The following is a 27,460-nucleotide window of genomic DNA, read 5'->3' on the forward strand; positions in this document are numbered from 1 at the left end:
AATCAAAATCAGAGCCTCAAAGTAATTTAAGTGCTCTAATGCTGACCAACACCAATCATTAGGCAAAGCCTTTTAAGAATCATACAAATTCAGGCAACTTAATTTCTTTACACCGTTTTTTGTTTTCATTTTTAAAATGTGAGTACCAATATCATACAATAGCATACAAGTTTGCAAAAAGTATATGTAAAATCTTTGTCTGAGTTACAATAAACCAAATATGTAAGAATTTTGATAAAAATTAAAAGGCATCTTAATTTTGCATGCACCTGCAACTGCTAACACAAGCAATTTTTTTTCCAAGTATCTTTTGTCTTCTTAGAGTTATTTGGCTAGATTATGTGGCAGACAGATACAGAGGGAGGAGAATAAACATCTTTACAATAGATAGAGGGTGAGAATGAAAATCTCAAAGTAAGTAAATTGTCACTCCAGGGATGCCCTCTTGTTCTCAGGTCAGCCAATGGCCCCAGAGCCAGGGTACCTACTTCAACTTTTTTCATTTACTAATTAAATATCTGGAGTAAGTTCTTAGCCTTAAGAGCCTCAACTTCCTCATCTATAAAACAAAAAAGCAAAAGCTTTACCTATCTCAGTTTTTATGACTGTTTGGTTAACTTGTATAAAAAATACAATAGAACTTCTAGGATTCTTTTCACTTTTTAGGTTAAAAATATTCACAAACATTAATTTTATTACTATCGTGGAAGTCTTCAGATGTTCTGACATCCTCAAAGAACTATAGTTTAAAATTCAGATACCCAATGTGTCTTTATAGTACCTGGTTTTAGAACAGAACTGTGACACTAAGAAGATATAAGCTGCGAATACTGATCCTAAAGTTCCCATTATGAAAGGAAGTAAATTTTTCAACGGTACCTCTGGTCTCTGCAACTACTGGAAGGGTGTCTCAAACTTATTAAAAGAAAATTATTTCCACAGATGAAATAATAAAACTAACAAAGAGAAATGGTATTACCAAAAATCTCAGAGCCAAAAAATGACAGAGAGAAATGCTGCCCAGTCAGCTTGATCTCAAATAGCCCCTCCTAACAAGAAAATCATTTTTGGAACTTTATCTTAAAAAACCCTCAAGGAACAAAGAAGCTTTTACACAAATGGACAATTAGAAGTTATAAACTGATGGGACTTAAATGTAAATGACTATAAAGTGCTTCTTAGTTTTAGAATACCTGAGTTTCTCTCAATGATAAACAAAAACAGTGCCACAAACATATCCATTTCATATACACAACATACAAAATATTTTCCATCTGTAGATCTGGTCAAAAGCATTCATCTGAGACATAATTCAGAAGAAGCCAGGCAGTAAAATATTCCACTCATTTATAGTTTCCACCTGCCATCCTCTTTATTTACCCAAGTTTATCAGCCCGTTCCTAAGTGAATCAAATCATTAATCAAACTTCCTAATTCGCATGTATTGAGAAGATGGTCTTAAGCTTTCCAATGCCACATATAAAAATTTGAATGACATTCTTCCTAGATTACTGTACTTCTTCCCACTTGTCACCCATTCAACCAACAAAAGCTACAATAAACACACCCTTCTCCCAAGTGTCATACTCAGAAATGGAACTTAACTTAGATTCACAGATATCAGAACTCCAGCAGTCTCTTGAGATCAGTCTTTCCTGTCCATTCCCAAAGCCAGCTGTCAACTATTATTTGCATTAGTGCTAGATTCCTCATTATTGTTCCTGGCTCCTGTCCTGCTGTCACCTTCAAATGCTCAATGATGCACTCATGGTGTTATAAAATATACACTAGCTATCGTAAGCATCTACTAAAAATCTGAAATAGATGGGAAATGAGTATCTTTTAATCTTATCATCAAGAAATCCATTTAGGAAAATATAAAGGCCTCACAGAATGTATTACTAGATTATACTTACTGCATAATTATTAAATATTTTTAAAACTCCTATCTAATACTATAAAACTAAGAAAATTATGAACAGGAAAAATTATCTGCATCACACCAAATAAAAGGTTAATTCCCTAAAATAAAAGAACAACATGGAATCATAATAATGCACAAACCCAGGTACTTCAAAGATTGCTCAAGTGACAATTGCTCTCTTACTGTGACTTTGAGGCACATTGTTTAATCTCTCTGAGGCTTATTAACTTACCCTAAAAGGTGAGTAAGAAGGATTTTAAGGCTTACTCTTTGAACCCTGTTCTCACTTGTTTCTATATTACTCTGCTTATTTCTACTTTGAAAAAGTCTGTCTTTCCTCTTGAACCTTCTCTTTACTGACATCTTTTTTTTGGGGGGGGGGGGTTTGGGCCACACCCGGTGGTTCTCAGGAGTTACTCCTGGCTGTCTGCTCAGAAATAGCTCCTGGCAGGCACGGGGGACCATATGGGTCACCGGGATTCAAACGAACCACCTTTGGTTCTGGATTGGCTGCTTGCAAGGCAAACGCCGCTGTGCTATCTCTCCGGGCCCCTACTGACATCTTTTTAAGAGAATTTTTAATAAAAACGATTTTGCTTCACAAAAAAATCTTTTGACCTTTATAAATTAAATATTATTTTGCAGCAAAATACTAAAATGGATTTATCTAATTAATACAACAAATATTCCATTCTAACATTTCTACGAAGATATAATAAATCAATTAGTAAAATGTTTAATAAGGCTATAAGAAAAACTGAAGACTAGAGACTTCAAAATATAGTTCACCCATTTGTTCAACAAATGTTTGTGGAATCACAATTTGTATGCTGGAACTATTCCTTATATCTGAGGTACATCCATAAATAAAATACCAAAAATCTTTATTAGCAAAAAAAAAAAGAAGAAAAACCTTTATTAGCATTCTTATACTCTGAAGAAAAACATGAAATAATAATAGTAATAAAATAATAGGTACTAGAATAGAAGAATTCGGGAATGGAATAGGGTGATAGGGCACATTAGTGGTAGCTGATGGCAGAAGTCAGGACACATTTTTTTATGGGGCTTGCCAGAAAGATCACAACAAATGGCGCATTCAGACGACCTGAGAAACCTTGCTATGCAGTCTCCTGAGAAAGTCAGTTGAGACAAATGTGCCCGAAGGCAAAGGCCTAATGGAGCAATGAACATTGCACAATAAGAAGACCAAGTATAGTGACATCAGAAAAGGGGAGCTAGGGCCAACAAGATGCAAGAAGCTATATTATGACTGTGATTAAGGCAAGGAAGGATTTCAGCTTTTATTTTTTACGTTTTAGTCTCATGATCCACTATTCCAAGTTTTTAGCATAGTTTTGAAAAGGTTCATCTGGATATCACGTGAACAAGTCCACAGATGAGCAAAGGTAGAAGCTGGAAGGTCTCCTAAAAGACTCATTTAGGAAAGAGATGAGGACAGCATGCACCAGAGGTGGCAGTGAAAGGTGAAGGGAGTAGTCTCTTAAATATGAACAAAAAGGATAAGCAATAGAATTTTCTCACAGACTAACATAGAGTGGGGAGAAACAGAAGTCAAGGAGAGAATTTTAGTCTGAGTGATGAGATGAAAAGAGAGACAAGGCAGGTTGCGGGATAACAGATTTCAAAATACAGTTATAAATCAAGTTGGACACGTCAAGCTTGGGGATCCAGTAAATAATCTACACAAATATTTATAAAACTATAGTCAAACAAGTTACAAGAGTGAAAAAAATAACCATTAAGAGTCTAAGTATAATAGTCCATGCCTTTGCATCATCTGAAAGGTGTCTATTCAATTATAAACAAGTGTTATAAATTCAGTATGCCTAATTTTTCAAAAGAATTCATGTATCTATGGTCTTTTATGATAATAATCTTCTTTTTGGCCACTCTTGGTGATGCTCAGGAGTTACTCCTGGCTATGTTCTCAGAAATTGCTCCTGGCTTGGGGGATCATATGGGACACCAGGGGATTGAACCGTGGTCTGTCCTAGGCTAACACCAGAATATGATAATAATCTTTTAAAATTATTAAAATAACAAACATATAGTCAGAGCACTACTACAGTGGGTAGGGCACTTGCCTTGCACGTGGCTAACATGGGTTCAATCCCCAGAACCCCAGATCATCCCCCAGCCCTTCCAGGAGTAATCCCTGAGCACAGAGTCAGAAGTACTCTCTGAGCATGCCAAGTATAGCCCAACAACCAAGACAGATTTAATAAATAGTAAATATAGAGACCAGGCACACCTTTAGGTTGCCTATGTTTTAACCTCAGGGCTGCTCAAGAGCAGGGATCCCATTTGACTGGAACACTTTCTTTATTATTCACCATAGTGCTTGGTGCAAGCTATTATTCAGATATTATTTTCTGGATATACAGCCCACTGTAAAATTCTAAAATCCTTAACAGAACTTATACTTTGCTGGTAGGTATGCCATAAATTGTAATTATATCTTTACAAAGAAATGCATCACCATCAAAAATCTGAAATACACATCTATTTAGTAATTCAATTACTAAGGAATCTGTTCATACAGTTATAAAAGTATAGAAAACCATATGTAAGGGTTGGTAGCAAAAATAAAACCATGCCTACGCATGTTCATTAAAATATACATTTTAAAAATCTAGAAATTATCTAAAGATAATCTCTAAAACAGAGGAACTAGCTCAGAAGTTATGGTGTGACTACATATTGGAATTATGTCTTTAAAAAAAGAATATCACAGATTTATGTATGATGATAAAATTCAATAAATCTATAAAAATACTCCTGGCAGTGCTTAGGGGGGCCTAGGTGTTCCTGGGATTGAACCTCGGTCAGCTGTGTGCAAGGCAAATGCTCTATCTGCTGTACCAAAGCTCTGGCCCTTGTTTTTTGGTTTTTTTTTAATGATGTCAGGGATGGAACTCAGGGCCTTATGCATGTGGAGGATGTGCAGTTAACAGTCCCTAATGTGACTTGTTATTTCATAATAAGATCCTATAATGACTGAAAATAAAACTGTAGAAGCATAGATTTATGATATAGGTTACAGAAATTTATTTAGAGCCAGCTATTTAATATAGTGAGTTGAAAGATCTGTTTATAAGGGACATTCTACAGATAAGATGGAAGCATATGTACATTTATCTGTTGCTTTCCTTCATTTCTTTATTTTTGTGGATGCCACTCCTGAATAAGGAGTAAAATCATTTTTAATAGTTATTATTGATTGTTTTAGAGATTCTTATAATAATGTAGAGAACATGTTTACCCTAAGACAGTAAAAATTGAGTGATTTTTTTAAAACAGTAACTAGTAAACTAAAGATAATGACAGATTTACAAATGAAGGGTGTGTGCATCAGGTAGGCTCTTGCCTTGCCAACGCTAATCTGACTTGATCCCTGTGACCCCAGACAGTCACCTGAACCCCATACTAGGACTGATCCAAGCTCAGAGCCAGGAGTAACCTTAGAGCACTGCTAGGTGTTGACTCAAAAACAAACCAAAAATGCATATATTAGCAGATTTAAATTTTTAAAAGAATTTAACATTTAAACTATTTTGCTTACAAAATATTTAACACAAAAGTATAGTATATTATTTGACTCAGAATAATAAGAACCACCAAAAGAACCAAAACTCCTGTTATCTCAATATAGTATACAGCTATATCTTACATAAAGTATTCAATAATCTGACTTCAAATCTGTTGCAATTTTTAAGATGTCTTCACTCATTTTTCTTGCTTCACTGACCATCAGGTTAAAAAATAAAATGGGAAACAGAAAAATATCCAACAATAATATGCAAACCTGGAAAGATTTTGCAATTATTCCAATTATATTCACTTAACCTCTTTAAGCAAGCACTTAAGTTTCTTAACCAAAATACCATCCCTATTAATGTGAAGCTTAATTTCAGCCTATAAAATCAGGTATATTTTGTTACTTCGAAGTCTTACCTCAATAATATGTTCAGAATCATATAAAAATTCATATTTCTTTATTTTTAAACATTCGTATTTCTAATGTCGATAACTGATAATGATCAATAATGCTCAAGACTAACACTATAAGTAGAAATGAAAGAAAGTATCTTAGATTAAAAAAGAAGGCACTAAAAAAGAAAAGAAAAGAAGGCACTGGGTCTGGAGAGACAGCATGGAGGTGGGGCATTTGCCTTGCATGCAGAAAGAGGGTGGTTCAAATCCCAGCATCCCATGTGGTCCCCCGAACCTGCCAGAAGCGATTTCTGAGCCTAGAGCCAAGAGTGACCCCTGAGCGCTGCCAAGTATGATCCAAAAAAAAAAAAAAGTTTAACAGCACCTTAGAAGCTTGTCCATCACTCAAGTTCATGCGGAGCTTTAATTTTAAAAAGCTCCCCAATAGATGTCCATCGAATACAAATACATGTCGTGATTTTTGAAACCAAACCCTTACCCAAACAGACAAAAATCTTATGAATGCGCCTTTGACCCTTCATGCAGACAAGCATCTACTGCTTCCTAGTTCTCCAACCCAAAGGGAGAGCAAAAGAGGAAGAAAGAAAAGGAAGGAAGGAAGGAAGGAAGGAAGAAGGAAGGAAGGAAGGAAGGAAGGAAGGAAGGAAGGAAGGAAGGAAGGAAGGAAGGAAGGAAGGAAGGACGGAAGGAAGGAAGGAAGGAAGGAAGGAAGGAAGGAAGGAAGGAAGGAAGGAAGAAGGAAGGAAGGAAAGAAGGAAGGAGAGAGAAAGGAAGAAAAGAAAGAAAGAAAGAAAGAAAGAAAGAAAGAAAGAAAGAAGAAAGAAAGAAAAGATAAGAAAGAAAGAAAGAAAGAAAGAAGAAAGTTAGAAAGAAAGAAAGAAAAGAAAGAAAGAAGAAAGAGAGAAAGAAAAGGAAAGAAGAAAGAGAGAAAGAAAGAAAGAAAGAAAGAAAGAAAGAAAGAAAGAAAGAAAGAAAGAAAGAAAGAAAGAGAAAGAAAGAAAGAAAGAAAGAAAGAAAGAAAGAAAGAAAGAAAGAAAGAAAGAAAGAAAGAAAGAAAGAAAGAAAGAAAGAAAGGGAAAGAACGAAAGAGGGAAAGAAGAAAGAGGGAAAGAACGAAAGAGGGAAAGAAGAAAGAGAGGGAAAGAACGAAAGAGGGAAAGAAGAAAGAGAGAAAGAAAGAAAGAAAGAAAGAAAGAAAGAAAGAAAGAAAGAAAGAAAGAAAGAAAGAAAGAAAGAAAGAAATAAAGAAATAAATAAGAAAGAGAAAGAAAAGGAAGGAAGGAAGAAAGAGAAAGAAGAAAGAAAGAAAGAAAGTAAGAAAGAAAGAAAGAAAGAAAGAAAGAAAGAAAGAAAGAAAGAAAGAAAGAAAGAAAGAAAGAAAGAAAGAGAGAGAAAGAAAGGAAGGAAGGAAGAAAGAAAGAAAGAAAGAAAGAAAGAAAGAAAGAAAGAAAGAAAGAAAGAAAGAAAGAAAGAAAGAAAGAAAGAAAGAAAAGAAAAAGAGGGAAAGAACGAAAGAAAGAACAGAAGAAAGAGGGAAAGAACGAAAGAAAGAGGGAAAGAAAGAGGGAAAGAGGGAAAGAAAGAAAAAAGAAAGAAAGAAAGAAAGAAAGAAAGAAAGAAAGAAAGAAAGAAAGAAAGAAAGAAAGAAAGAAAGAAAGAAAGAAAGAAAGAAAGAAAGAAAAAAGAAAAACTGATGAAGCCTCTCAGCTCTGACGTCTGTGTGTCTTGGGACCTGCCTGAGCGCCACGTAACGCGGCGTAAGGGCCACCGAGGCTTCATCGGGCCACGCGCGGCGGAGGCTCCCTCAAGGCTCCGCAGCAACAAGCGCTGCACGCCATGCCCACACGGGAGCTCCCGGGCGGGCGGGCGGCGAAGACTTAAGACTCAAGACGCCCGGACCGGGACCGGGACCGCTTCCGAGTTTCCGACGGAAGCCCGTCAAGCCTTGGCAAGCGCGACGCTCCTTTCCTCTCCCTAAAGCCCGGAGAAAAACCTCTTTGGAAAACGGAGCGCTGACACGACCCCGGCCACGACGACGACGGCCGAGCAGCGAGCATCCCCGGGCCCCGTCGCCCTGCCGCCCCTTCCCCAAACCCTCGGAGCCCGGCCCACGCCCGGAAAGGAAAGGCGAGTGGGGGGCCCGTCCTCCTCCCCCGCCCCGCGAGGAAGCCAGCCAGCAAGCCCAGGAACCACCTCGAAGGCGCGGCGCCTTGAGCCGGGAGCGCGGACGCACAGCGAGGCCGGGCCGGACCTGCGGCTCGACGGCAGGAGGCGGGGCGGGGCGGGGCGGACGCGGCGGCGGCAGCGGCGGCCGGAGGGCGGCGGGGGCGGAAATACGGCGGAGACGCGGGCGAACGGAAAAAGGAAACCAGGAAGGAAGGAGCCGCGACGGGCCCCGACGGACCCCCGGCCGCCTTCCTTCCTCCCTCCCCGCGGCCCGCGCGGCTCCGCTCGATTCGCTCGACGGGGCGAGGCCTCCCCGGGCAGCCGTTAGCAGGGCGGTTTGGCGGCGCCCCTCCCCGCCAGCCAGCCCTCCCCTCCTCACCCCTCGGGCGCGTCCGGCGGCGGCGAATCCCCAAGCCCAGCCACCAGCCAACGACCACAAACGGCCGCCACCGTGTCGGGTCGGGGACGGTCGGTCGGACGCAGCGGGGACGCCGCGGGGAAGGAGGGGCGGAGGGGAGGAGGGGAGGAGGGACGCCCACCCGGAGCAAGCACGCGCCGTCCTCGCGCCCCGGCCCGGATCCCAGTAGGCGCCGCGCGTCCGGACCCTCTAAGCCGCCCGGCCCACCCACGAGGGAACGGAGCCTCGGCCAATCGGCGGCCCGGCCCGGCGCGGAAAGGCGGGCTCAGCTCCTAATTGCACACCCGGAGGCCCCGCCCGGCCCGAGAAGGCGGGACTAGGCCCTCGAGTGGCAGCTCTTTGGCCAATCCGGACGACGACAGGCCGTTTGGGGCGGGACCTGGCCGGCCCGAGCCAAGGAGAGTCGACGTCGGGGAAACCAAGACGAGGCTAGGCTGGACTCCACGTGCTGGAGAAAATCAGATCCTCCTCCTGAACGGTATTGAATGTCACCCGGACCTCCATCACTCCAAAATAAAAAATACCCCGGCTAGGAGTTGAAGTCATGTTCTTTTCGAGGGTGCTTAGGGATAAGGCTTAAAGTGTCTTTCTGGTTTTACCGAGTTTGCAGGTTTAAATGACAAATCCCACGCCAGATGCTAAGCAGATCTGTCAGAGGAATCAAACTGATTTGCAAACCAGACTGGAAGATAAAGGTGAAATGGTTGGATTCTCTCTTTAGGACATCAAGATCCCAATTCTAATACTCCGATTTGAGTCTGAACAGTCCAGTTCCTTCCTTCCTTCCTTCCTTCCTTCCTTCCTTCCTTTTTTCCTTCCTTCCTTCCTTCCTTTTTTTCTTCCTTCCTTCCTTCCTTCCTTCCTTTTTTCCTTCCTTCCTTCCTCCCTCCCTCCCTCCCTCCTTCCTTCCTTCCTCCCATCCTTCCTCCCTCCCTCCCTCCCTCCCTCCTTCCTTCCTTCCTTCCTTCCTTCCTTCCTTCCTTCCTTCCTTCCTTCCTTCCTTCCTTCCTTCCTTCCTTCCTTTTCCTTCTGTGCATACTCACGCTCCTGATGCCAGAGGGGTGATCGGGATGGCCCTCTATTGCCAGCCAAGCATTGAACTGTCTGTCTCCTTTTATCACTGCTCACTGACCCTCTTGAACATTGCTTGGGAATTATACCCACCACTCCGCAATCAAAAAAACAAAATTGATCATTTCTGTCATATATATTTATACATACATTTCTTATGTTAGTAATTAGTACCTTCTCAGTCCCCAGTAATTAATTCTAAGTATACATATTTAAAGTTAAACATATTTAAGTATACATATTTAAATTTGAATAAAAAGTATACATATTTAGGGGCCAGAATGGTGACACAAGCGGTAAGGTAGCCTTGCGTGTGCTAGCCTAGGACGCATTACAGTTCGATCCCCCTGTGTCCCAAAAGGTCCCCCAAGCCAGGAGCGATTTCTGAGCACATAGACAGGAGTAACCCCTGAGTGTCAAACCAAAAACCAAAATAAATGCATAGAGTATACATATTTAAAATTGAATCTATATTAGACACATGTAAAAAAAAAGTTTAAAACAACTTTCAGGAAAGCTTCTGAGTTTGATGCAGCCCCAGCTGTTCACCTTTGCTTCCCTTTGCTTGCCCAATGAAGTTTTCTCCTTTAATATCTTTCAAGATGACTTCCATGTCATGGAGTGTTCTGCCTATGTTTCTTTCTATGTACCTTATAGTTTCAGGTCAGATATCAAGGTCTTTAATCCATTTTGACTTAATAACCATTATGCATGGTTTTAAGGAGAGGTCTGAGTTCATTTTTTTTCATGTAGTTGACAAATTTTCCCAACACCATTTGTTGAAGAGGCTTTCCTTGCTCCACTCTGTATTTGTTTCACATTTATCAAATGAGTCAGAGGAAGAGGAATAGAAATAGAATAATCTTACTCATTTGTGGGATACAAGAAAAACAAGAAATAGTATGGTAATATTACCCAGAGACAACAGAGACATAGGTCGGGAGATCCAGACCAAGAAAGAAAGCTTACCACAGAGTGGTGAGTATAGCTAGAGTAGAGAAGGGTCTAGTAGGAAAATGATAGATAGAATTGGTCACTCTAGATAAGAACTCGGCACTGAAAGGGAAGAAAATAATAGGCAAGGCCAAGACCCCCCCCCCCTCCGCCATTAACAATAGTGCAAACCACAGTGTCAAAAAGGAAGGGGGAGAGAGTGAGAGAGAAGCGATTTGCCTGCCCTAGAGCAAGACATGGGTGAAGGATAGGGGATGGGAGAGAAACGGGAGACATCGGTGATGGTGAAGGGTGCACTTGGTGAAGGATGCTGTGCACTGTGTGACTGATACCTAAAGATGGACAAATTTGTAACGACGGTGCTTAAATAAAGCAATTAAATTTTAAAATAAAATAAAATAAAACAACTTAGAGGAAAGGCTGCTGTAGGAACCTTTAATGGTCACAAGGGGGAGATGTTGCTTTATGGAGCGCAAAATATCGGTCCTGGAACCAGCCTCTTGGAGTTGCTTTGCTAAATTTACAGTTTGGAGTGGGGGTTCTGTTTGTTTTGCTTGCTTGCTTGCTTGCTTGCCAGCAGCCAGCCAGCCAAACTTAGTGATTGATGCTCAGGGCTCAGAAAGTACTCTGGAAAACGGGGGGGGGGGGGGGGGTGAGGGGGGGCATATGGGATGCTGAGGGTTGTATTCGGATTAACCTCATGGGAGGAAAGCTTCCTAATTATTTTTCCTACCGTACCCCCAATATAAAGAAAACAATATAAATCAAGCCTTGTCAACATGTATTATATTAACAAAATATAATGTGTTATATAAGGTCACCTTGTGAAAACCTTTTTAGGGCTAATGAGATACAAAAAGAAGAGGCAAAGCTCTTGACTTGCTTGGGCCAACCCCAAATAACCCTGGGGTAACTCCTAAGCACAGAGCCAAGTATAGCCCCTGGGCATGGCTGGGTATTGACCAAAACTCCTTTATACCCTCCCACACACACACACACAACTTACGCTGCATGTCCATGAGGTCAGATTACTTTTAAATCTTTTATTATGCTCCGTATTAAAAGTTGCATTTTTCAAATTCAATAAAAATTATATAATGTGCATGCAAGTTTAAATAAATTGTCTTTTAATACCCACTTGAGGTTGCTAGGAAACTAAAATTCCTTTTCAATAATCCTAATTATGAGATTATTATGAAATTATTACAAGTTTGTTTATGAGGGAAAGTGACCTCAGTGAATTAATTAGAGGAAAATCATTTGTGAAGATCCTGAATGCTGACCAATGTTTATTCATCGGAGAAAGAAAAAGGAATTCTCAGGAAAATAATATTATCATAGAAAATAAAATAGTTAATGAAAGTTGGAAGAAATATGCAAAGATAGATATCATAAAGTCATCCAGATACCATAGAAATGACTTATTTTTTCTCAGTGAAATATAGTACTTTTAGTTTAAATTTATAAAGTTAGATATATAAATACCTTCTGCACAGCAAATTCCCAAAGGGAATCATTTACAAGTGGTCTGAGTGGTGGGGCAGTAGTAAGGTGTTTGCCTTGCATGTGTCTAACTAGGACCGACTGCAGTTCGATCCCCCCACATCCCATATGATCCCCCAAGCCAGGAGCACTTTCTGAGCAGGAGTAACCCCTGGGCATTACAGGGTGTGGCCCAAAAAAACACACAACAACAGCAACAACAAAAAAGAACCGCTTACGAATGTTTAAATTGCAACTGAATCCTATTTGAACAAATAAAAGGTGAATAGCTTATATAACAGAGCATCGTGCAAAGGTCCATTTTGTTTTCTGCACTTAGCTTTTCACACCTCTGACAGTAATGGCAAAACCCATTACTTGAGCTAATTAATGACCTAGAAAATAACTGTTAAGAAGTTAAGGACATTTTCCCCCACTGGTGATTCTGAAAATCTTTTCAGAATTTCCAAGGCTTTATTATATATATAATATATATATATATATATATGTATGTATATTATATATATAATATATATATGTATATTATATATATTATATATATATACTTAGGTTATTTATCGATTCTTTTTTGGGAAGAGTGTCTGCACTTGACAGATGAATTTGAGTTCTTCGTGATTCTGGAACATGAGTACTGGAACTAGGACAGCTGTTTCCCCAGTTGTTGGTAGTGTTTTACATGGAGCCAGTCTCACCTCCAGTATATGTAACTGTCATGCTTGAGCATTTATCTTCCCAAGAGAGCATTCCAAAGTAACTGGAGATCTTTCTGCAGAACATGATGTTGTTTTCAGAAAAGTAATCAAGCCCTCGATCTATCAAGGAGTTAGTCAAATGTAGTTGTCATCAAATCAGACCTTTGCTAAATGGTCATAGGTGCTAGTTAACATCTAGGTTCAGTTATTCCATTTCTAAAATATTAGCTATAATATTAGAAAGTGTTACGTAGCATGAATGGGAGTTTTCTCTTTGAAAGATACTTTTAACTCAGCATCAGTGAACAAACACTATGAAAGTGTAATTTTATAACAGATTAAAATTTTAAGTCTTTAATTGGTAATGAAAACTTTTCTGTCCTGCTTCATTTTGGAATAGACTTCCTTGGGTAATGATGAGCTGTGGAACCTCTTATCTGAAAGATCAGTTGGCTTCCAGTACTGCAAAGTCCTCTCTTCAATTCCAAAGCATGAGAAAGCTAATCTTGGCTCTCATTCTTGCTCTAATTCTCTAATTCTCACTTCTCCCTCTCTCTAATCCATTCTTTCCATGTTCGCTACTAGCTCTCATAGGAATTATTTTATTGTGCTTTCAAATCCAGGGCTCTGGGGAGGAGGTGGGTGGTTGTTAAAACCATCAACAACACATTCCTTCAAGGATGAAAAGTGTTCTGAGGACAAGAGGCAGCTTTTTTCAAAGACATTAGAATTACCTGACTGTAAAAGGGACCCAAGAGAGAGTACAGAAATTTGTCTTGCTCTTGGATGATGCATGTTCAATCCTTTGTATCCCTTTTGGTTCCCTGGCCTGGGTAGGAGACTCCCTAAGCACAGAAGCTTCTCAGTTTAATATAGTCCCATCTGCTTATCTCTGCTTCAACTTGTTTGGAGAGTGCTGTATCTTTTTCTTGCCTAATCGCTATGGCAAGAACTTCCAGCACTATGTTGAATAGGAGTAGTGAGAGAAGGCAGCTTTGTCTTGTACCAGATTTTAGAGGAAAGGATTTTAGTTTTTCTCCATTGTGAATAATATTTGCCATTGGCTTCTGGTATATATGGCTTTAACTATATTGAGAAAAGTTCCTTCAATTCCCATCTTGATGATATCTTTTTAATCAAAATGGTTGTTGGAAATTATTGAATGTTTTCTCTGCATCTATTGATATGATAATTTGGTTTTTTATTTTTCTTTTTGTTGACATGGTGTATTATGTTGATTGATTTATGTATGTTAGAACAGTCTTGCATTCCTGGAATGAATCTTTCCTGTTCTTGGTGTGTGACTTTCTTGATGAGGCATTGGATCCTATTTGGCAGAATTTTGTTGAGAATCTTTACATCTGTGTTTATCAGGGATATTGGTCTTTAGTTCCATATATATATGGAATTCTGGGATTCAAACCACTGTCCTTCTGCATGCAGGCCCTACCTCCATGCTACCTCTCTGGCCTCTGGTCTGTAGTTATTTTATGATACTTCTTTGTGGTTTTAGTATCAAGGTGATATTAACTTTATAAAAACTATTTGGGGTTTTTCCTGATTCTTCAATTTTATGAAAGAGCCTGAAGAGAATTGGTAGACGTTCCTCTTGAAAGCTTTAAAAGAATTCCTTAGTGAATCCATCTGGACCTGGACTTTAGTTTTTGGGAAGACTTTTGATTACCATTTTAATTTCCTCAGTAGTGATGGGGCTGTTTAGATATGTAAGATCATCTTGGTGTAACCGTGGAAGGTTATAAGAGTCCAAGAATTCATCCATTTCTTCAAGGTTCTCATGTTCCATGGCATGGCATAGAGTTTCTCAAAATAGTCTCTGATTACCCTTTGAATCTCTATAGCAGGGGTCTCAAACTTGTGCTTGCGGCCCTCCGTACAACATTCTGTGGCCAGTCTTTAAATATCGCAGTATTTGAGATTATTTGCTTACCAAATAATCGCAATAAAAATTGCATTAGTAAGAAAAAAATTGCATTAAACATTCACATACCCCAAGCAGTTCCGTTCGGGGTATGCAAATGTTTAATGTGATATTTTGCGATTTTTTTCTTACTAATGCGATATTTTATTGCGAATATTTGGTAAGCGAATAATTGCTAATACTTTGCACCTAGCACAGACATTATTTCCACTGCTCCTGCCCGCTGTCCCTTGCATTATCAGAGGCTTAAGGGAGAGAAGTTTATTACAGAATTAGATTTTGTTATACCTTCATCATGACTTCATCAAAACCTGCAGTGAAGAGAAAGATTGATGACGAGCACAGACAATTTCAGGAAAAGTGGGAAACACAGTATTTCTTTGTTGAGCACACGGGCATCCCCACAGGTCTTATTTGCGCAGAGAAAGTTGCGCTGCACAAGGAATACAACTTGAAACACCATTATTCAACTAAACATGCTGAAGAATTGCAAAATATCAAGGAAATGAGAGAGCCAAGTGGGTTGCCAGTCTTAAAGCATGTCTAATGAGGCAACAAGATTTCTTCAAGAAAGCAACCAAAGAGAATGTTGCATCAGTTGAAGCTAGTTACATGGTTAGTGAGATGATTGCTAAGGCAGGGAAACCATTCACAGAAGGAGAGTTTGTTAAAAAAAATGCATGTTACAGGCTGCAAGTATTATTTGTCTGGAAAAGAAAGGTCAGTTTAGCAAAATCAGCCTTTCTGCCCACACTGTGGCAGAGCGCATTTCTGACATGTCAAGTGACATTTATCATCAACTGTGTGAGAAAGCCAAATGTTTTGATGCATACTCAGTTGCTCTTGATGAGGGCACAGATATAACAGACACTGCACCGCTCACAATTTATGTCTGTGGTGCTGATTGCAATTTTGAATTGACAGAGGAGCTGCTCACAATAATTCCAATGCATGGCCAGACCACCACTAATGAGATATTTTAGTATCTGTGTGATGCCATTGAGAATGCAGGTTTGCCATGGAAGAGGTTTGTCGGAATAATAATCTATGGAGCGCCATCGATGACAGGGAGGAAAAATGGACTGGTGGCACTTGTTCAAAAAAAACTTGAAGAGGAGTGTATAGAGAAGGCCATTGCTCTTCACTGTATTATCCATCAGCAGGCCTTTTGCAGTAAATGCCTGCGTGTGACAATGTGATGTCTGTTGTTGTGAAATGCATCAGCCAAATCAGATCCAGGGGCTTAAAACACAGGAGGTTCCATGCTTTTTTAGAGGAAATGGAGTCAGAATATGGAGATGTGCTCTATTTCACCGAGGTATGTTGGCTCAGCAGGGGAAATGTCCTGAAAAGATTTTTTGAGTTGAGAGAAGAAATGAAAGCCTTCATGAAGAAGGATGGGAATGCTGTTTCTAAGTTGAGTGATCACAAATGGCACATGGATTTCGCTTTTCTTGTTGACATCACACCTAAGCTGAATGTACTAAACAAGATGTTACAAGGCCCAGGGCAGCTTATCAGTGCTGCCTATAACAACATGAGAGCATTCTCCACAAAACTTGTGTTATGGAAATCCCAGCTCTCTCAGACAAACCTTTGCCATTTCCCAGCATGCAAGGAATTTGTGGATGCAGGCATACCATTCAGTGGTGAGAAATATGTTGATGCTATTTTTAAGCTAGAGAAGGAATTTGATCACAGATTTGCAGACTTCAAAAAGCATAGAGCCACTTTCCAAGTTTTTGTGGACCCCTTTTCTTTTAATATGCAAGGTGCCCCTCCTGTGCTTCAAATGGAGCTCATTGACCTGCAATGCAACTCTGATCTTAAAGCCAAGTTCCGGGAGATTAGTGGAAAAGCAGATATGCATGGGCAATTTTTGAGAGAATTGTTCCCCAGCTTCCCTGAGCTTTCCCAAATGTTCAAGCGCACCATGTGCCTTTTTGGTAGCACATATTTGTGTGAAAAGTTATTCTCCACATTGAACTTCAATAAGTCAAAGTACAGGTCTAGACTTCATGATGATTATCTTCAAGCCATACTGAGGGTCTCAACTGCTTTTCTCTAAAGCCAAATGTGGTTTCAGATTTGTGAAAAGAAGCACTGTCAAGTCTCTGGCAGCAAGGAATAGGCAAAAGATGCCATGTTCAGAAGAAATGTTCATGATCTTCACTCAATGTTCTATTCATGTTCAGAAGAAATAATTAAAACTGTTAATAATGACGTTTGAGGACTTTTTTTTTGTAAAATTCCTTATGCGGCCCTGCCTCACCCCGACTTTGCCTCCTGTGGCCCCCAGGTAAATTGAGTTTGAGACCCCTGCTCTATAGTATCTAAGTGATCTCCCCTTTTTATTTCTAATCTGGTTTATTAAGTTTCTCTCTCTCCCTGTCTTTGTGAGTTTTGCTAGTGGTTTATCAATCTTGTTTATTTTTTCAAAGAACCAACTTTTGCTTTCATTGATTTTTCAGATGGTTTTTTTGATTTTCACTTCATTTATTTCTGTTATGTTATTTCCTTCTGCCTACCTATTTTTGGTTTCATTTGTTAATCATTTTCTAATTTTAAAAGCTGTGTCATTAAGCTTTTTATATAGGCCCTTTTTTCCTTTCTGATGTGTGCTTGCAAAGCTATAAAATTTCCTTGTAGTACTGCTTTTCTGTGTCTCATAAATTCTGACATTTTGTGTCTTCATTTTCATTTGTTTCCAGGAATGTTTTGATTTCATCTATGACCCACTGGTTGTTCAGTATTGAGCTTTTTAATTTTCATGTGTTAAAGTTTTTCTTCTCTGTCCCTTTGTAGTTCATGTCTAATTTGTAGCTCATATCTAATTTCAGTGCCCTGTGATCTGAGAAGGTAGTCTGTACATTTTCTTTTTTTTTTTTTTTTTTTTTTTTTTTTTTTTGGTTTTTGGGCCACACCCAGTGATGCTCAGGGGTTACTCCTGGCTATGTACTCAGAAGTCGCTCCCGGCTTGGGGGACCATATGGGACGCCGGGGGGTCAAACCACGGTCCGTCCTAGGCTAGCGCTGGCAAGGCAGGCACCTTACCTCCAGCACCACCATGCCGGCTCCATGTACATTTTTTATCCTCTTGACTTTATAGGGATATTTTTATAGGTCAGCATGTGGTCTATCCTGGAGAATGATCCATGTACATTGGAAATGAATGTGTATCCAATTTTCTGGGGATAGAGTGCCCTATGTGTGTGTGTGTGTATATATATATATATATATATATATATATACCAGTCTACTTTCTTCCATTTCTTTTTTCAAACTAGTACATTCTTGTTAGGTTTCAACCTGGTTGACCTATCAAGGAGTGACAGGGAAGTGTTGAGGTCTCCCACTATTATTGTATTGCTACTGGTAACTTTTTTCAGATTTGTCAACAATTATATTAAATATTTTTCTGTTCCTCATTGGGTGTATATATATATGTATATATATTAGGAGTGTGATTTCTTCTTGTACATATCCTTTGATTAGTACAAAATGACCATCTTTGTCCCTTATTATTTTTCTGACTCTAAAGTTCATGTCATCTGATATTAATATGGCCACTCCAGCTTTTTTAAGGGTGTTGTTTACTTGGATGAATTTCCTCAGCCTTTAATTTTGAGTCTATGTTTGTTCTGACTATTCAGATGTGTTTCTTGTAGGCAGCAAAATATTGGATTCATCTTTTTGATCCATTTTGCTACTCAGTGTCTCTTAACAAGTTTATTTAATACCTTGACTTTGAGAAAAATAATTGTCATGATATTTAGTGTCATCTTTGTGTAGAAGTTTGTTGTGTCTATTGGTCTGTCTTGTCTTAAAGTAGACCTTTCAGTTTTTCTTTTTTTTTTGTGTGTGTGTGTGTGTGTGTGTGTGTGGTTTTTGGGCCACACCCAGCGGTGCTCAGGAGTTACTTGGCTGTCTGCTCAGAAATAGCTCCTGGCAGGCACGGGGGACCATATGGGACACAGGGATTCGAGCCAACCACGTTTGGTCCTGGATCGGCTGCTTGCAAGGCAAACACCGCTGTGCTATCTCTCCGGGCCCTCAGTTTTTCTTTAAGGTTGGTTTTGAGTCTATAAAGTTTCTGATCTGTTGTTTACCTGTGAAGCTATGTATACTTCTTTCAAACCTGAAAGTGAATCTGGCTGGGTGAAGTATTCTGGGCAAAGTGTTCATTTTGAGTTTTTTCACTCTGTTTTGTCCCACCACTGTCTTCTGGCCTTGAGGGTTTCTTTGACATGTCTGCTATAAATCTTAAGGATGCTCCTTTGAATGTAATTTCCCTTTTTGCTCTTTCTACTTTCAGTATTCTATCCTTATCTGTGGAATTCGTCATTGTGACTACGATGTGTCTGGGGGTGCTTTTCCTTGGGTCTTTTCTAGCTGGCACTCCTCGGGCATGCAGGATTTGATTGCATGTAGTCTTTGGCTCTGGGAGTTTCTCTGTAATGATGTCCTTGACTGTTGATTCTTTCTGGGGATTTTCTTCTCCATCTCTGGGACTCAATGATTCTTATGTTGTTTCTGTTGAATTTATCAAGGACTTCTATTTTCATATGTTCATATTCTTTGAATATTTTTTCCATTGTTTGATCATTTGCTTTAAAGTTCTTTTCCAATCTCTGCTGTATGGAGTTGTTATGCATCTCATCTTCAAGCTTACTAATTCTGTCCTTTGCTGCTGTTATTCTTTTGGAGAGGTTATCCATTGAGTTTTTTATTTCATCTACTGAGTTTTTCAGTCCTGCTATTTCAGTTTGGAGTTTTCTGATTTCTATCTTTGTGGTCTGTTTAGCTTGATTTATGCTTTCTTTGAGTTTTATGCTCATCCTCCATATTTCTATTCTAAACTCTTTATCTGAGAGGCTAATTAGGTGGTTTGTATTTTTTGGGTTATGAGTACTACCATCTTCATTCTCTCTGCATACTGTTGTCCTGCATTATCTCCCCATTGCCACACTTGTCTTGTGGTTTTCACTATGTGTTGTGATGAGGTTCTTAGGCTAGAAGATGTGAGAGGCCATGGAGTGAAGCAGAATGGCCATGCTCTTCTGGATCCACCCATTGTGGGCAGAGATAAGCCTGCCTTTGTGATGAGCCCTAGAGGTCTTATGTTTGCTAGGGTCTTCTTTGGCTGCTGCTGGAAACTAGGAAACCAGGAAGAAAGAGCAGATGCAGCTCTTTATAGTGTCCCCTTTGTGCCCAAGCACAGGCAGGAAACAGCCCCCAGTTCCTGTGTGTGGAGACAAGCCAACCTTTATGATGGGTCCTGGAGAGCTTATGTTTGCTGGGGTCTTCTTTGGCTGCCACATGCCTGAAACCCGGAGAATTTAAAGGTCAAGCACCAGCTCTTTCTTTTCCTTTGAAGTTGATTTATCAGTGGTTTACAATATAATATCATTTCACAGGGGTAACTTCACTCTTCACACTATTTTATCTGTAAATACTCACACTCTCTCCCACCTCCAAAGTTCTGGTGCCATCCCACCACCAAAAAGAATATTCTTGTCATCTTCTCACTTTTCTCACTTAACTCTAGTATAAATGATAGTTTTCACCTAATCCAGGAGTTACATTTGTTTGCCAATTCTCATAAAGCAAAATAATTTTATAAATCCTTACTTTTTTAACATTGTATTGATCAGCTTGTGTGTAGTAGAGCCAATAATGTATCTCTCTGTGCCTATGCAAAAAAACAAAAAAACAAAAACTGCCACACACACACACACACACACACACACCTTTTTTTTATTATTTATTATATCCTTTTATCCCTTCTCTTTTAAATTGGGGCTCCTGCCTTTTTCATAGAACCTTGGGACATGGATTACTATATTCCCGCATATTCCACATATTTCTGCATTTTTCTATAAAACTAAGAGGAAAGAAATAAAGAAAGTTTGGGGGCCAGGGGTAAAATGGTCTTGGATGCATTGGCGGGAAAATAAAGAAGGACAAAACTAAATATCCAAGGCAAAGTCAAAGATAATAGAATCAAGGGACCTACACTTTAACAATCTAAACTCAAAGGGGCCTGTTAAACTGATAGGCTAGTGGGCAAAGGGTAGAGAAATAGGATACACTCTGGGTCCATTAGTGGAGGGAGGTTGACAGTGGTGGTAGGAATGGCCCTGACTCACTGCATATCTGAAATTCAACTATGAAGGTCTCTGTAGATCTTAATTGTTTCAATAAAATAAAATTAAAAAAAAATAAGGTATCCCAAAATCACTAGACTTTTATATTTTGCAGTTATGATTTACTTCATTCCAACTATCATTCTATATTTTATTTTAGGGGAGTGTGTTCATGTCACAGTAGACTCTAATCAGGGCTTATTCCTAACTTTGCAGTCAGGGATCATTGCTAGTGGTCCTCAAGGCACCAAATGTGGTTCTGAGCATCAATCACGATTTGCCTTTGTGCAAACTAAGTACCTTAAACTCTGGGCCCTGTTGACTTAAGTAGGGACTCCTGAGTGCTGCCATGTGTGACCCAAAAACCAAAAAACAAACAAACAAAAAAATCTGAAAGGTCTACTATAAGACAAGACATACCAACTGACACACCAAACTTCTATACAAAGATGACACTAAATTCCATGAAAATTATCTCTCTCAATGTCAATGTACTAAATGCGTCTATTAAGAGACATAGAGTGGCAAAATGGATCAAAAAGCTGAATCCAACATTCTGCTTCCTACGAGAAATATTTTAGTAAGTCTGATGATTTGAATGTCAATTATTTTGGAGTCAGAATGATAAGGTGGAAATATACTAATGAAACTGTACAGTCAATATTTTGATTTTGGGAACATTTAAATGACTGTTTTATGTCCTTACTTGTAATTATGTGTTTGGGTTTTCTGTTTTAAATTGATTCAACATCAGTATGTTGTATGATTTAATAATTTCTTTATTTCCTCTACATTATCCAACTTATTGACATAGTTTTCTAGTAGTTTCTTGTGATCTTTTTTACTTTTCTTTAGTATCTACCATAACTTCTCTTACTTTAGTGAACTATATTTAACAGATTCTTCCCTTTCTTAAAATTATGCCACTTTGTTTACCTTTCTGATGAATTATTTTCTAGTTGAATTTATATTTTAGTTGTAATTTTACTATATTTCTAACTCTGATTTTTATTATTTTATACTTTTTTATTTTATACCTTCTACTGACTTGACTTTGTTTATTCTCCTTTTTCTAATTTATTTAGGTACACATTTATTTATTTGGGAACATATGTTCTAAAAATATTTAGTGTCCCTTTTGATGAAATGAACTGTAGAGAAGTGTATAATATCCATTCATATCTTACATTACCTTTGTAAATAAGCCTGTTTTTCTTTTTCCGTTGTAATAGATTACTGCCTCCCCATAATATGGTCACTTATTTTTTTATGTTATTTTGCTTTCAGAAATTTTTCTAACCTTTTTCTTTAAACCTGTTATCTTTGGAGCTCAAATGAGTGTTTTTTGAGACATCAGGAAAATTGAATTTATTTACTAATTCATTCAGCCACTCATCTTTCGACTGGTGAGTTCAAACCATTGACTTTAGGTAAATTATTGATACACAATTTAGTAGTAACATTTTTAAGTGAGTGGTGTACATTGCCTTATAGACACAATTCCATTGCACAATAGATTATAATATAACATAAACATGACCTTTGTACATTCTGAAGAAAATTTTGTGTGACTCAGTTTATTGCAATATTTGCTTTGTTTCAGTAGTCTTGAACTGTACCTGCAATATCCCAAAGACATGCCTGAGTCTATGTTTAGTATATATACTATAATTACATATGTATTACATGCAAAAGATCATTAAAGAACTAAAGTAAACATTTAATTATTTTGTACTTAAGACTACATTTACTCCTCTAAGGCAAATAGGCTTTGAAGAGTTGAAAGGATTCCTCCTGTCTTTAGTAGCAACTCTAGAGAGGATGCCCGAGGCAGAGAAACCAATATAACTGAAAAATAATATTGTGTCCAAAGCTGCCATGTCCTGTATAGCAGCTTTATTGGGACTTTGAGAGCAGGAGAAAAAAGATTTATATCTAGGTGTTCCTAGTGTTGCTCACAGTCAACAAGCACTTTCTCTGACATCCAGAGGAAGAAAATTAGATGAAAGACTCCTTTTTAATTCAATCTGTCAGTTCTGATGGACCATCTCCTTTCTTTGGGCATATTTCTAAACCTTGTACCCTAGACCAAGCAGGCTTATCTATATTGTAAACAATTCTAACTCTGGTTGGTGCAAGAAATAACTACAAAATTATTTAGGACTTAAGATATTATGGTAGGGGTTCCTAAATTTAGCTGTGTTCAAGAGCTGTTATTGGGCTCTTTCAAATACTGATATTGAATACTCCCACGGAGATACTTAAATCAGAATCAGACTTAACAACATGGATTAGATTAATGACATAAAATTCCATATATTGTATATCTATACTAGTCATAATTACATTTAACTTCAAAAATTAGTTAATTTCTTCTGGAATAGAACTGTCCAAACCTAGTATTCAATCACAGGGAACCAAGGTTCTTTCTGTTCTGCCTCACCCTCCTTAGTGCCTGATTTTTGTTCATAGTATTATCTCATGATTTAGCATGACTGGGGCCATGTTGAAAATGATGTCAATGATGGGGCCACAGTGATATTACAGTGGGTAGCGTGTTTGCCTTGCACACGGCCAATTCACATTTGATCCCGGGCATTCCATATGGTCCCAGAGCCTGACAGGAGTGATTTCTCAACCCAGCAGGAGTAATTTCTGAGCACAGAGCAGGGTGTGGCCCAAAACCAAACAAAAAAAATAATAAAAAATAAACAATGACCATGTTTAGGCTAACTAACAGCTAAAGAAATGAGAAAAGCATAGGCATGTTCTTCCTTTTCAAAGGACCATCTGGAATTACTCAAGTCTTTGGCTTCTAGGACATTAGTTGGAATATCATCACTTAGTAAAGAAGAACAGTAGATATCATATCACATTATTTATTTCGTTTTTGGCCACATCCATGTGCTCAGGGCTCATCTCTGGCTCTGCGCTCAGATACCACACCTTGCAGAACTCAAGGGATTCTCTATGATAGTGAAGGTTGAACCTGGGCTGGCCATACACAAAGAAAAATCCTTAACCCCTGTGCTACCTCCCAAGAGTAAGGATTTTACCTTAGAAAATGTGACTGTCTGCAGAGATAAAGCAGAGGCTTAAATAAGACATTTCCAATGCCTTATGTTAATGTTCACACACAGAATCCATGGCCTTAATCATAGCACCAATAATTTTGTGAGGCACCAGATTATGAGAAAACAGGGACCGTCTCCCCTGATCACTTTGTTTTATACTTTTTTCTCCATTCCCCACCTTCTACTAGCAACAAAATCTTGGCACCTCACTTTCCACATCCACAGGGCCCAGCATCTTCCTTGCCCACAAAGATCTCAGGGGGATAAAGAGATTAGATGTTTGAACATCACTAAGAAAATTAGCTAAGAAACTAGGCATGAGAAACCTTTCTTACTTTGGCTGTCCATCTGTAGAGCTGAAAGTTGAAAGATACCCATTCTTTGTCCTGCACCATATTCAAACTGCCATCTACTCTAGCAGCACTGTAGTTAGTTTGTGGGCCACATCCAAAAGTACTCAGTGGTTACTCATGCTCTGTGCTCAGGAATTACTCCTGGTGGTACTCCAGTGACCATATGGAATGCTAGGGATTTAACCCAGGTTGGCTACATGCAAGGATGCAAGGCAAGTGTGGGCACTTGCTACCCACTGTACTAACTCTGACCCCTTTTAGCAGCACTTTAAAAGATTATTAGTTCAGCATAGGGTAAAGACAAGCCAACAGTCAATACGGCAAAGTCAAATTTTAAATATACAGTGTGAGCGCCCTGAGGCTTTAAGTGATATGTGGCCACCATTTATGTTTTTTAAGTGAAACACTTTATTAAGGAAAGAAAGAAAGGAAAGGCAAGAGTTTGCTAGATATTGGTGCTTAGGAGAAAACATGGGCTTCTTGAAAGCGGGAAAACAGAGTCCACCTCCCAAGCAGGGATATGAAATCTGACAATTCCCCACAGACCCTGGAAGCTTCACTTGTGTTTGGACCACAATGTCAGAGAGGCAGGATTTGCCTCAACTTTTTTTATTCTCCCAGCTGGAGTTCCAGGGCTTTCATTTAGAAATGAATTTCACTATTTATAAATGACTCCTCTATAAGTACCTAAAAATTAGGTTCATAACAGCATGCTGGCCCTCTAGGAACATGTGTTTTGCATCTGTGTGTATATCACAAACAACCATGCAACTGATCATCATGATAATGTCATTGGTTCCCAAAGGAAGGTATTAGGCAGGACACTGTTGTTGACAATTATAATGTCAGTTCACCTTGCTGACACATAAACTGTTGTCTTCAGCAGAGGACTTCTGGGTGTATTAGGCATACTGGGCACACTGAGTGTATGTGATATGATTACATTAACCAAAATAAAACCAAGCATCAATGGTACCAGTTTAACGGGCAGCCTCTCCTGTCATTTACCTTTCCATACCACTTCCCTGGCAGAGGAGACATAATTCTTTAAAGAACTATAACATGATGTTACATTTTAAATCCAGTCAAAACCCAGGTATGAATGAAGGGGTAAATGTGTTTTCTTACCACTTGCTAGATGCGATAGCAGAGTCTTGGGAAAAAAACGAAAATTCTACTTATTTTCTTGCTCACAAATATGAGTTTGAGTTCTGATAAGACATTGTTGACTGTACAGTCTTGAACATTTCACCGCTTATCCTTAGTTACCTTCATTATAAAACTAGAATAAGTCCTTACTGGTTAAAAATTAAGTCACTTAAGTCATATAGGAACTTTCTTGTTTTCTTTATCAAGCGACAGTTATTCAATGAACAGATATATTCAAAAGCACTTGAATGTGAAAAATGTTAGATATTTTCTTTTTATATCTTTATTTAAACACTTTGATTACAAACATGATTGTAGTTGGATTTCAGTCACATAAAGAACACTCCCCCCTTAACCAGTTCAACATTCCGCTCACCAATTCCCCACATCTCCCACTTCCCTATCACCATCCCTGCCTATATTTGAGACAGGCTTTCTACTTCCCTCATTCATTCACATTGTTATGTTAGTTGTCAGTGTAGTTATTTCTCTAACTGTACTCACCACTCTTTGTGGTGAGCTTTATGTCTTGAGATGGACAGTCCTCATCTCTATTGTCTCTGAAAATTATTACAAAAATGCCTTTTCTTTTTCTTTTCTATTAATGTCTATTTAAAAACCTTGATTACAAATATGATTGTAGTTGGATATCAGTCATGTAAAGAACACCCCCCCTTCACCAGTTCAACATTCCCCTCACCAATGCCCCAAACATCCCCCCTCCCCACCCCACCACAACCTGTAATCTAGACAGGCTTTCTATTTCCCTCATTCATTCACTTTGTTATGATAGTTATCAATGTAGTTATTTCTCTAACTGCACTCATCACTCTTTGTGGTGAGCTTCATGTCATGAGCTGTCTCTGAGAATTATTGCAAAAATATCTTTTATTTTTCTTAATACGCAGATGAGTGAAACTATTCTGTGTCTATCTCTCTCCCTCTGACTTATTTCACTCAGCATAATAGATTTCATGTACATCAATGTATAGAAAATTTCATGACTTCATCTCACCTAATGACTGCATAATATTCCATTGTGTATATGTACCACAGTTTCTTTAGCCATTCATCTGTTGAAGGGCATCTTGGTTGTTTCCAGAGTCTGGCTATTGTCAATAGGGCTGCAATAAATATAGGTGTGAGGAAGAGATTTTTGTATTGTATTTTTGTGTTCTTACGGTATATCCCTAGGAGTGGTATAGCTGAATCATATGGGAGCTCAATTTCCAGTTTTTGTATGAATCTCCATATCGCGTTCCATAAAGGTTGGACTAGATGGCATTCCCACCAGCAGTGAATAAGAGTTCCCTTCTCTCCACATCCTCACCAGCACTGCTTGTTCTTTTATTTTTCTTAAAACCCATAGATGAGACTATTCTGTGTCTATCTCTCTCCTTCTGACTTATTTCACTCAGCATAATAGATTTCATGTCCATTCACATATGGTAAAGTTTTATGACTTCATCTCTCCTGACAGGTGCATAATATTCCATTGTGTATATGTACTACAGCTTCTTTAGCCATTCATCTGTTGAAGATCATCTTGGTTGTTTCCAGAGTCTGGCTATTGTAAAAAACACTGTAATGAATATAGGTGTGAGGAAGGGATTTTTGAATTGTATTTTTGTGTTCCTAGGGTATATCCCTAGAAATGGTATAGCTGGGTCATATGGGAGCTTAATTTCCAGTTTTTAGAGGAATATCCATATGTTTTCCATAAAGGCTGGACTAGACAGCATTCCCACCAGCAGTGAATGAGAGAGTTCCTTTTTGTCCACATCCCCTCCAGCACCAGTTGTTCTTGTTCTTCGTGATATGTGCCAGTCTCTGTGGTGTGAGATTGTACCTCATTGTTGTTTGAGTTGCATCTCCCTGATGATTAGTAATGTGGAGCATTTTTTCATGTGCCTTTTGGCAATTTGTATTTCTTCTTTGAGAAATTGTTCATTTCTTCTTCCCATTTTTAATGGGGTTAGATATTTTCTTGTTAAGTTCTGTCAGTTCCTTGTGTATCTTTGATATTAACCCCTTATCTGATGGATATTGGATAAATAGCTTCTCCCATTCTGTGGGTGGGTTTTGTATCTTGG

General features: G+C 38.8%; 1 protein-coding gene across 1 annotated transcript in view; it reads right to left on the reverse strand.

The window, feature by feature from the left end:
• Nucleotides 1-10,231, reverse strand: part of GUCY1A1 (guanylate cyclase 1 soluble subunit alpha 1) — an 825,102-nt gene extending 814,871 nt beyond the window's left edge. The window contains exon 1 of the mRNA XM_049769613.1: nt 10,221-10,231. The gene's annotated coding sequence lies outside the window, so the exon portion shown is untranslated. The remainder of the gene's footprint in view (nt 1-10,220) is intronic.
• Between the last annotated feature and the right edge of the window lie 17,229 nt (nt 10,232-27,460).

The sequence above is a fragment of the Suncus etruscus genome, chromosome 3 (genome assembly GCF_024139225.1).
Source record: "Suncus etruscus isolate mSunEtr1 chromosome 3, mSunEtr1.pri.cur, whole genome shotgun sequence".
Lineage (NCBI taxonomy): Eukaryota > Metazoa > Chordata > Mammalia > Eulipotyphla > Soricidae > Suncus > Suncus etruscus.